The sequence below is a fragment of the Watersipora subatra genome, chromosome 5 (assembly GCF_963576615.1).
Source record: "Watersipora subatra chromosome 5, tzWatSuba1.1, whole genome shotgun sequence".
In the NCBI taxonomy this organism is placed as follows: domain Eukaryota; kingdom Metazoa; phylum Bryozoa; class Gymnolaemata; order Cheilostomatida; family Watersiporidae; genus Watersipora; species Watersipora subatra.
In genome coordinates, this window is record NC_088712.1 from 22,763,290 (window position 1) to 22,776,140 (window position 12,851).

The following is a 12,851-nucleotide window of genomic DNA, read 5'->3' on the forward strand; positions in this document are numbered from 1 at the left end:
ATCGCGTTTGACATCATAAGGGGAAAATATCGAATACGAGGGACATCGTAACCCAGGAGCGCACTGTCTTTATATGTATTATAGTTAAGTAGCCTTCGTCTATCACCTAACCGCATAAGAAAAGCACATTTTAAAATAAAGTTTTTATGATAAAGTATCAGTAATTGTTTAGCTTTTGCGATTGTCTTTGATATTCGGGGTAATCCGACTGCCAAGACTTTCAAAGGCTGAAATCAACAAAAACTTCAGAGCAGTCAAAATACTCGTAAGGAAAAGGTGCATGAAATGACGTCCCTAGTTGCTATTGTAGCTATAGTTGAAATCTGCTATTGTGTTAAAAATGAAGGGTTACACGGCTCCATTCTGTCTGTCTCTTTGGAACCATAAATGTGTGAAAAACGCACTCATCTCTTGATCTGAATGGTTTAATGATTTAATCTTAAAATATCCCTGCCAGAGTCAGATTACTTCAAACACCAAAATCAATCATAAATACTGATACTTTCTGATCAGATCTATCAAGACTTTGGGTAAGTTTCATTTTTAAGGAGAAGAAAAGCAAACAATTGCTACTATTTCTTGGATATTCGGTTAAATAAAATGGCAAGCTATTTGGCTACTATTGACCAAAAGTCATTGAGCTTAATTATATTGTGGTAGCAAGATGGTGATAGCAATAGGAAATCACAACTATCTGAAATTGACAGCTTATGTGATAATCTACTGCAATCGCCTTATATGTCGTCAATATGGCAAGTTCGTTGCCTCTGCCAGCTCAGTTAGACCTCAAAGCACTCGATTTGGCCGCTACTTGGCGCCGGACATTCGAGAATTACTTGGTTGCTTTAGGGATAGTTGGTAGCGCTGAGAAATATGAGGCTAGGAAAGTTGCTATTTTTCTTGCACTGTGGTGGTGAAGACGTACGTGAAGCGTACATGCTGACTACGTTCTCGGAGGAAAAGTGGAGTAAGAGTGAAGTCATAAACGATGTTTGAGCAAAATTTGAAACATATTGTAACCCTAGGAAGAACCACATACAGTCAAACATGGATAACTCGAACTTCACGGGACCGAGCAAAAGTGTTCGAATTATCAGAGCATTCAAGTTATCAGAGCACTGTCACAAGTCCATGTATTTACTTATTTATTAGTAGATACATGTACATATGCAAACTATAATATAAATCAAAAGCACAAATGGCTTGTTTCAATTTAAATGCTTCTAATGTAAAGTTTAAAACGTTTTTATCAAAAAGTATAGAGATTGTTCTATCACTTGAGATTGGTTTGTTGTTTGAGGTGATGTTATTGCCAGGACGTTTTTTTTAGATTGACATTGGCAAAACTTGATCGTTGTTGAAATGCTCAAAATAAAAGACATCTTTTTCTTTTGAGCGTTTTACCCACGATCAATTTTGCCGAGTTTTCTTGAAGTTTATGCAACTTCAAGAAAAAGTTACCAAAGAAAAATCCCTTACTTTACCTGGGATTCGTTAAGAGCAACACTCCGAGGCAGTTCAATTAAAAGTTTTACGAGGTTTAACTTTTCATTGTATATTACTCACGCTTTTTGAATGGATAGTTATTGAATGTACACACATATTCTGTGTATAGGTCAAACGATGAATAGTTTTTTTAGCTAGTACAACGTATACGTTTAATAAAAACCATTTTAAGACGTTTTAAACATTCAACATTCCGACGTTGATTCAACACGGAATCAACGTCGGAAAACTATTCGTCACGGGCTAGCCGGGTCACGCACTCAAGGATTTTCGCCACGCACATACAAAACAACATGCTGTTTTTGTTTTGTATGTGCGTGGCGAAAATCCATGCGCGCGTGACCCGGCAAGCCCGTGCTATTAATCGTATAGCAGTATAAATCAAATTTGACCAAACCTTTAGAAAAGTCGTTGACAAAATTATTTTGCCGATGGTGGTAATAACAACGCTTATGAATTACGAAAAGATGAGGTTTACCTTTATGGCTTTGAATAAAGTGATTTTCTAAAGCGATAACAACCGTTTCGGTAGCCGTTGGGCAAAAAAACAGTTCGAATTAACAGTGTTGAGTTCAAGTTATCTATAGCAATTTATCATTACGTGGGAACGGACCAAAGAAACCGTTCGAATTAACCATGTTTTCGAGCTATCCGTGGCCGAGTTATCCATGTTTGACTGTATATAATATAAAATAATTTTTTGAAGCTAAACAAAATGGAGATGAATCATTTGATATGTTTTGGTTTAGGATTAGGAGATATGCATATTCTTGAGATTTTGGTAATCAATTAGAACTGAACACGAGAGATAGAATACTTTTTGGTATGCATGATTCTAGATTAGCTGAACGTTTGATGGTAAAGCCAGACGATGAATTAACATTAGAGAATGTAGTAAGGTGGTGTAGATTAGCTGAGTTGAGCAAAGCTAGTCATGTGTTAGAATCCACACATATAGCAGAGGCTACTACAGCTCACCCCATTAAACCTGGTCAATTCCAACGGTTCAAACCTAAACGACAAGGTGACAAATGTCAGAAATGTGGATATGCGAAGCATTCACAAGGTAAAACATGCCCAGCAAAATAAAGTTCCTGTCACAAATGTGGTAAAGTTGGACATATCCAAAGGTGCTGCAGGTCTGAGGCAGTTCAGGAAGTGGAAGAACCTGAGTTTGAGGCTGACGAACTATTTTTTGCTTATGTCGAATATGAATTTAAATCTAGCCCGTGGAATGTAAAACTAATAATTAACAACAGCGACATTAAATTCAAAATCGACTCCGGCGCAGATGTGACGCTCATGACTGCTGATACATATCAAAAACTGCAGCCAGTGCCTTAACTGCCACTTACCAATGCTGTTCTCGACAGTGTGTCTGGCACCATTGAGTGTAGATGGACGTTCATGGCAAAAACCCTAGTCAAGGACAAACTGTATAAGTTCGAGGTTTATGTAGCAAAATGTACTAACGAGTTATTATCTAGAACCTTGTCTGAGATGATGCAGTTAGTAAAGTTGAACATTTATGAGGTGCGCAGACTAAAGGATCAACTGAAAGAACTAGGGTGCATGAAAGGGTGGGCTGTGAAAACTTGGCCAAAAACCAGGAGTGGAACCGTTTAAAGTGACAGCGGCTCGCATGATACCCATACCGTTGATGAAGGCTGTGCATGAGGAATTGCAAAAAAATGCAGCAAATTGGTGTCATTGAGCGGGTAACAGAACCGACTGATCGGTGCTCACCTATAGTGGTTGTATCAAAAGAAACCAGACAAGGTAGAAAGGTCAGAATACGCGTTGATCTCAGAGAGCTTAACAGAGCCATCAAGCGGGAGCACTATACTCTTCTTACTGTAGCTGACATTATAACAGAAATGGAAGCAGGTAAAGTGTTCTCTAGTTTGGATGCAGCCTCAGGCTACTATCAGATGGAACTGGATGGTGAAAGTCTGAGGCTTACTACATTTATTGGACCGAAAGGAAGATACTGTTTCAAACGAGTCCCTTTTGGAATAAGCTCAGCCAGCGAAATATTCCAGGCCAAAATCAATGAATTCTTAGAGGGCATAGATGGAGTGGTTGCCTATCAGGATGACAGTATTGTCACAGGACGTGACAGGGAAGAACACATCCGGCGTTTGAATATTGTCATTCGACAGTTGAGAGACAATGGGGTGAAGCTAGGTAAGGAGAAATGCATGTTTGGAGTGGAAAAGTTGAAATTTCTGGAACATGTGTTCAGCTCAGAAGGCATGAGCGTGGATAGTAGCAAAGTTGAGGCTATCATGAATATGAAGCCATCAGAAGATGTTACGGGGTTGAGATCGATAATTGGTATGATAAATTACTTGGGCAGGTTCATCCCCAATCTTGCCAAAACCATGAGACCAATGTCAGACTTATTGAAGGAGGAAGTGGTATGGCAGTGGGCACTGGAACAGCAAAGTGCCCTGAAAGAGGTACGAGAACAACTCCTGACAGCTCCTATTCTGGCATTTTACAGCCCAGATAAAGAGACTACAGTAGCCGCTGATGCTAGCAGCTAAGGACTCGGTGCCGTCATTCTACAGAGAGACAATGAAGGTAATGACAAACCTATCACATTTGCATCTAGAGTCCTTACACCAACAGGGTCCAGAAAATACTCGCAGATAAAAAAGGAATGCTTGGCAAGTGTATGGGCATGTGAGAAGTTTGATCGGTAACTGCGGGGCTTGCACCGTTTTCATTTGGTAACAGACCACAAGCCACTGGTGCCTCTCTTCAATGGTTGTGATTTCCATGCTGTCCCTATTAGATGCCAGAGACTGTTAATGAGGCTAATGAGATACAATCCACAGGCACAGCATGTTTTTGGAAAGCGTCTGTTAATAGCTGACTGTTTATCATGACACCCAGTGCACAGCTGTGAGGATAAGAATGATAGTGAAGTAGACCACTATGTGAATGAACTGTTAGAATCTTTACCTGTGTCAGCATTGCGCATTGATAGAATCAGAACGGCATCGGCGACTGAAGACACCATTGTATGGGCTATAAAATTTACTACTGAAGGATGGCCCAGGTATTTAAAGGATGAATCTGAAGCGCTCATTGACTTTCACAGGAATAGAGCCCACCTATCTGTGGCAGACGAACTCTTGCTGCATAATGCATACATTGTAATTCCCACTGATGAGAGAGAGGAGGTATTGAATGTGATTAACAAGGGCAACATGGGCGTAAACAAATGTAAGCTCAGAGCTGGCGTAGCTGTTCGGTGGCCACAAATTAACAAAGATATTGAAGGCTAGATAGCCAGATGTGGATTGTGTCAGAAAACTTGACCGGCTCAGGTAAAAGAGTCTATCAGGCAAACCCCTTTGCCTGAGGGACCATGGAGAGTTGTTGAAACTGACCTGTTGGTACACAATGAAATGACATATGTCGTCGTAACAGATTACTTCTCGAAATACGTAGAACTGGTGCACCTGACAGAGACCACAAGTGAAGCCCTAATTAACATGCTTAAATGAGCATTTTCTCGGTGAGGTGTGCCTGAAAAGATAGTCAGTGACAATGGCCTACAGTATAGCAGCAAAGCCTTCCGCGAAGTTGCTAACAAGTATGGTTACGTGCACTTTACTTTGTCACCAAAATACCATCAATCAAATGGACTAGCAGAGCGTAGTGTAAGGACTGTCAAACGCATATTAGATCAGGAGGATCCTTTACTAGCTCTAATGGTATATAGAGCCACTCCTATTGAGGCTACAGGTGTCTCGCCAGCTGAGCTCATGATTGGACGTCCTATCAGAACTACAATGCTGTCACTACCACAGAACATGATGCCAACCAATAAGACAGAGGATGATGTCAATAAGACAGAAAGGACAGCCAATAGATACAAATAAGGCTCTCGTCCGTTGCTTCCGCTAAACCCATGTGATCAAGTTAGGATGAGAGATGACATTGAAAAAACCTGGTCAGAGCCTTTGGAAGTGACAGGAGAGGCTAATGGCCCTCATTCATACATTGTAGAGCGCCATAAGGGCCAAAAGTAAAGGCGCAATTGAAGGCATTTGCAATGGATACCAAAGGCAGTTACTGATGATTTGACACCAGGGATTGATAATAATTCAGGCAGCCAGATGTTAGATTCACCAAGTAGGGCAACACCTGTAGTCGGCCCAAAGCCCCCACCAGTCACCTGTTATGGACGCAAGGTCATTGCGCCCACTAGGTCAATAGAGAAAATGTAAAGCAGCTTTTATTGGAAGGTTTTTGCAAAATTTGGCATTGATCCTTGTTGTTTTCAGTTTTATGCTTTCATTTTGTATTTTGCTATGTGCCTTATTTTCCTAATATGGATAATCAGTCTCAGGAACCTTGTTTCTTTATATCATATAGTTTACTCGGTTTACAGTTATGTTTACAATATCTATATAGGTTATGGTTTTCAAAAGGGGAAGATGTTTCCTGTTTGCATAATTATTGTAAGGTGGTAATGCGGAAATAAACCACGGCAGTTTGCCAGACACACACCCTGAAACCTGATCAGGTTTCTGAAACAGTAATTATTTATTATAAAAGATAAAAATTATGAGCCGGCCTTTAAGTACACTGTTTACTACAAGTGTTTCTGAAAACCACTCAAAATCAATTACTAGGTACATAATCAATGCTCACTATGGTATACTAGAAATTTATGTATACTGGAAACCATTGCAGGAATCTAGCTACTTTAATTATGAGCTTCAATTCACCGAGTAGTTAATGACATGTAGTCTTATTAGTCATGTAGGATATTTGCATGTAACTTCAATTATATGATTTCAAAGCTTTGAGGCTTTTTATGAAAGTCAGAACACTGTAGGCATAAACAGCTTAATGTTAATTTTATAGCTATCTAAGCCATTCTGTCGTTTTGCCTCAGTTATGTGTTAACTCTCAGACTGTGAACAAAACACAATAAATACATTATTTCAAGCAGTACTCAATAAGTCTATACTATTTGACATGGTGTCAGGAGTAGGATCATAGGATTGCAACCATTTTATTACAAGTGTGACATGTCTGAAGGAGGCTTAAGACGGCCAGGCAATTTTATTGTACAACAGTCTACTGGCAATCCAAGTGAGTCAAGTCGCAACTGGTCAGCATGGCTACAGCAATTTGACCTCTATATGATAGCTTCAGAAAAATCTACTAAAGACGAAGAAATACAAGTGGCGACATTGCTCACACTGCTTGGAGCACAGGGACAATAACTCTTTCGTACATTTAACCTATCTGCTGAGAATGCTAAAAAAATAACACCGGTCAAAGAAGCTTCCACAAAACATTTCGCTCCTAGAGTTCGTGAGGAATTTGAAAGGTACAAATTTTACAGTAGAGTCCAGCAAGAGGGTGAGCCTTTTGACAAGTATGTCACAGTACTGAGAGACTTGCGGTCAACATGCAATTTTCATAAGGTGGAGAGTGACAAGGCACTAAGGGATAGGATTGTATTTGGAATAAATTCTGAGTGAGTGCGTGAAGAACTGCTTGGCGTTGATGGTGATTTAACATTAGACAAATGTTTGGATATATGCCAGAGAGCAGAGGCTACTGCGAAATACATGCAAAATATTAGAAATACGCCACCTGGTAACATTAATGCAATAGTCAACTGTGAGTCAGATTCTGACAGAACACATACACAAGGGGAAATGCCTGATCTCACTGTAAACGCATTAACGAGCAGACACAGCACCAATAGAAATCGGTGGCACACTGCAGCTAGTAATAACAGCCCCACTACCATGCCACTGAAAATCAGAAACTGTAAGTTCTGCAAAGGAAATCATGCTCGCCGTAACTGTCCAGCCTACGGCAAGTGCTGCAAAGACTGCCGAAAAATTGGTCACTATGCAAATTCCAAGGCATGCAATGCTGACATTAAACCTATAGCCAGGGCTAATGAGGTGATTATTGCTGATGACAATGCTGCGTACACAATCAACACTACAGACATCACTGGTAAGGAATGGTTTATTGACGTTAAGTGTGAAAATCGACTAATACAGCTTAAAGTTGATACAGGGGCTTCATGTAATGTCATGCCAAAGTCTGTTTATTATTCCTTACAAGGTCAAAGCTTCAACTGAGAAAACATAGCCAATCACTTTTGTCTTTTAGGGGACATAAATTGCATGTACTAGGGGTAGTATCACTGTCTATTGAATATCGTAATGTTTTTTCGGCACATGATTTTGTGGTGACAGACCATGGACAGGTAGCTCTGTTGGGTTTGCCTAGTACCAAAACATTGGGTCTGGTGTGCACAGCTGATAGCATTACAAATAGCGTTGCATCACAGTATCCCAGCGTTTTTGATGGGATAGGCTAATTGCCTAGTAAACACGCTTTGAGACTGAAAGATAATTGTAAGCCTGTTGTACAATCTGCTAGGCGCGTGCCATTCAGGCTCAGAGAGCAACTCAAGTGTACGCTTTCTGAGATGGAAGACAATGGTACTATAGCTAAAGTGAGGGTGTCTACTGGCTGGGTCCATCCAATTGTCAATGTCCTTAAACCAAATGGCTCTTCGAATTTGTTTAGACCCTTCAGAGCTAAACAAATTAGTCTGGTGGCCACAGGGCATTTTTGTGTCGTTTTTTTGTCAAGGTGGCACGACAATGGGGTATAACGAATTTTAAATTTAATGGATAGAATAAAACATCTCATAACTTTTTTACTATACCTACCGGAATTATTCTTGTCAAGCAGTGATTATTTGCCTTTAAAAGATGGGTAGAAATACATAAATGAGATTTCCCTTGCGCCATGCGCAATTAGCCAAATCAGCCAATCAGCTAGGTAAACATAAATCTATGCATTTGTTTAATACGGGGCGTATTTGCTTTCACCGATAACATTTGTGCCCTTAGTCTGTTTCCGCTGTTTCCTGTTAGAAACTGCCGTCCACGTTGGTTAGTAGTAGCGCAAATTTAGTATCTTCTATTTAAATTGATTACCACAGCTAGCTATTATCGGTTACATAATTCATTATAATCAAGTTTTGCATGGTAAGAAGTCAACAAAGCTTTACTAACGGAAAAAAACGATAATCCTAAGTTTTTATGAGATGTAGAGCACTATCTACAAATAGTCAGATCGCAACTCGCAGTGTTAGTCGTATGTAAATGCTACACTGAATGCTTGAGGAAGATTGCTAGTGAGTCGAAACAACTAAGAGCTTCTCAAGTTGCAAAGAATCTCAAACCCCTGAAAAAAAACTAAGGTGAGATGATAGCAAACTCATTTACTTAATATTTATGATTAATTAATCAAAGATTAAATGCATTGCTTTATTAAAAATTTTGCGTTTCCTTCACTGTTTACTGTAGTCAGCTGGATCAATGAGTGATAGGTGTTGATTATAATGAATCAAACTCTTAAGTCAAACTTCTTAGTCCAGATTTTACATATTGGTTACAAACTATACAATAAACTACTTTGTCGTAGGTATTGTTGCTGTGTCTTTAGACACTCAGTGTTTCATACACTCAATAGCTTAATTCAATTTGTTTAATTTTTAGGCTAAGACGGTAGCACCACATAACATTATAAGCTACTTATATTATTGGGCTTCATAAATAGAAAACCTAAATTGGGTGTTTTTTTAATAAACCTGTAATACTGGACTATTTGTAATATAGCATGCCTCTGCTGATTTTTATTAAGACTTAGCGCGCCTATTTACAAAATTGGAGACTGTATTGCTCTTTGAAACGTCAAACCAATATCAACACAAAGTGTAGTACCTTCATGCAACTGTATGATTGTTATTTAACTGATGGTTTGGTTAGTTTTAAGTTACTATATTGTCTCATGCAGAACTTATCAGTACTGTAGTATTGTGTTATTACACTATATTCTGGTGTATTGTATTATAATAGCTGTATTATGTTGTATTGAACTGATTTGAATTGTGTTATAGGATTGATATGTTGCATTATGTTGTGTGATATTATATATATTAATACATATTTTGTTGTATTTTAATCAATTGTATTATATTGTATTGTTATAGCGCTCACATATCAATTATTACCTTACAGAAGTATGCGATGTCTGAGTTTACTAAGTATTGTTGTAGTTAAAGCTAAAGGGGGTACATCTATTATTTTTATGTAGGGCTATGCACATTGCGTACACGTTCAAATCAGTCTTGTAGCTCTTCCTATTTTCAAGTTTTAAATTAATTGCTACATGCTTTGATAGATCGTTTTTCCGGTAGGTTATGATCGATAAATATTGCACCATATATTTATGTCAGCTCTTATATGTCTATATGATCATTTTGTATTTTGAATTCATTGTAATGGATGTGATTCTTTACATTGTAGTCGGCCGCCAGGGACTCAATATGACAAACATTTCTCGCCATCACCTTAGCCACTGATCTGCCAGAAACCCTCTTCATACTTGTTACATCGATACCTGTACAACTATTGATTGACAGACTATACTGTATAGCTCATTGGGTACACTGGTTGTGACGCAGACTAACTAACGAATCTAATGTAAACTTAATATTTTAAATGAAATTATTATATTGCTGGGCAGCACGTGACAAGCATAAAGTATTTCTTATGCTTATTTTAGTACTTTCCGTTGATACATGTTATTTCTTTTTTATTTAACTGACATTTATATGCGAAATTTCTGGCTTAGCTTTAGATTTATCGTACTGGTAGCATGTTTAAACCATGCAGTATTTTGAGACCATGTATGGTTGAAATGTTAAATGTAACCAGTATGATGGAATGTATGGTGCAGTATGTTCGATGACAACCAACTTTCTGGATGATTAATTTATATCATGTCTTTGTATGGGTATCTTAGTACTTTGTATGATTATTATATAGCATGTTTACCAAAGTACATAGTCTGTTTATCATGATACATCAAACACTGTTAATTGATTCTAGAAAGCATATTGCAAAGTACTTAATAAAACTATTACATAATTATAATCTTGAAGCTCATCATCACCGTCTACTTGATTACCATCCTCAATCTCGTCAGTCATTTCATTACTGCACTCTACACAGCCGCATAGACTTGTGCAAACTCTTTTTGCATGAGCGACTGGTCCATTGGACAAGCTGCCTAGGAGTAGCTCTTTGCTCATCAGGAAAGCATTGCCCAGAAATCTCATCATCGTCTTTACTCCAGACATGGTTTGTGGGATCTGGGGGGCACCATTAATGGTTGAATTTCCCACTGCTGTATTGCTGCTTAGTAATTGACCCTCATTAAATGCTGACGGAGAAAACCCTATTAGTGGAAGGTTTTTTTCATAAGATGCCCTTGATGAGAACAACCTGTATCTGGCATCGGCTTCACTTGTAGAATCAGACTTGCCATTAAGATGCAGTGTTGAACGTGTTAGTGCGTTGAACAACCTTTTATCTATTAGAATGTGGTAGTTGATTATATTGAATTATGTAATCCATGACAGCTAGCTTTGGAAATCGGTATAATTAGTAAATTAAAGTTTTCGATCATTACTACAAACGCCGACGGTCGCTCGGCGAGACAGGAAACTGACTACAAACCTAATTGATATCGGGGTAATTTAATACCCCCCCTACTACAACATGATGTAAATGTTGGTCTACGGCTCTGATTAGCTGGTCCGACTGACTGCTCACGGCGTAAGAAAAAAATTATTTTTGTATAACTACTCACCATTTAATGGCCAATTACTCTTAGCTTATCAACTAAAATAGCGGTAGGAAACTAAATTAATAATGAATAAATTAGAAACATGTTAAAAGTGTCAAGCTACCATAGACCCCATCTTCTGCCGCCTGTTGACACAAAAATGCCCTGTGGCCACCAGACTAAATGCATTTGTAGAGAACATTTTGCTTTGCCAACAGTCACGGAGATATTTGCTAAACTGTCAAAATCTCGAATCTTTACCAGCTTGGACTGCACATCAGGGTTTTTGCAGCTTGAGCTTGACCATAGTAGTAGCATTCTAACCACTTTTGCCACACCTTTTGGCCGATATAGATTATTGAGGCTTCCCTATGGCATTAGCTCTGCGCCTGAGGTTTTTCATAGAACAGTGAGTGAGTTGTTTGGTGACATTGAGGGTGTTGAGGTGTATGTCGATGACCTGCTCGTGCATGCTCCTACTAAATCTAAACATGACAAACTTCTGGCTGCAGTGCTTGAGCGATGCCAGGCTGTCAATCTGAAGTTGAACTTGTCCAAATGTTTCTTTGAACGCACTGAACTAAAATACCTGGGCCATATATTAGGCAATGGGGTTATAAAAGCAGATCCTGCAAAAGTAGAGGACATCGTTGCTATGCCCGACCCAGTTTGCAAAAAAGATGTTCGGTGGTTTTTAGGAATGGTCACTTACCTTTCAAAATTTTGTGATAATCTAGCTACTTTGACTACTCCACTCCGGGAGCTCACTAAAAAGAATTCTGTGTGGGAGTGGTCAGAGGTTCATAAACAAGCCTTTGAGTGCATAAAGTCAGTAATATCAAAAGGGCTAGCTTTGAGAATGTTTGACCCAGAGAAACCAGTGACTGTTTCGGTTGATAGTAGCCAAAATGGTGTGGGTGCAGTAATTCTGCAGGAGGGACAGCCAATAGAGTTTGCTAGTTGCGCACTTACTGACACACAGAAGGCTTATGCCCAAATAGAAAGAGTTTTTGGCTGTACAATTTGGCCTTCAGCGATTTCACCAGTATGTGTATGGGCAGGCAGTGACAGTGCAAACTGATCATATGCCACTTTTGGGTATCATGAGGAAAGGCCTGAATGACTTAACAGCACGGTTACTGCGAATGAGATTACGCATGCAGCTTTATGACTTTGAATTAGTCTACGTGCCAGGCAAATCGTTGATGTTGGCAGACACTTAGCAGGGCATACTTGAACAGGGTAGGTGAAAACTCTGAAACTATGATTTGAGAAACAATGAGCAAATACAAGCTGTCGTATATGGAGTTTTGCCAAATGTGTTTTTCAGAGATAGACTGGTAGATATCACCAGCAAGGACCCTTCTATGGAGGTTCTCAAATCATATATTACAAAAGGGTGGCCAGCACATCGGAGGTTTTGCCTAGATGGAGTCAAACCATTGTGGAATCTGAAAAACGAGCTCACATGTAACAATGGCTTGATATTACGCAACAACCAAATAGTTATTCCTGCAGGAATGCGAAAAGAAATTCTTGACATCCTGCACAATGGGCATCTGGGCACTGTTAAGTGTATTGAGGATGCAAAGAATTCAGTCTATTGGCCTGGCTACCTCGCACATGTAAAAGAAATGGTTGATTCA

General features: G+C 39.1%; 1 pseudogene; it reads left to right on the forward strand.

Moving 5' to 3' along the window:
* Window positions 1-6,560: 6,560 nt before the first annotated feature.
* LOC137396633 (uncharacterized) lies at window positions 6,561-7,637 on the forward strand (annotated as a pseudogene).
* Window positions 7,638-12,851: the final 5,214 nt, after the last annotated feature.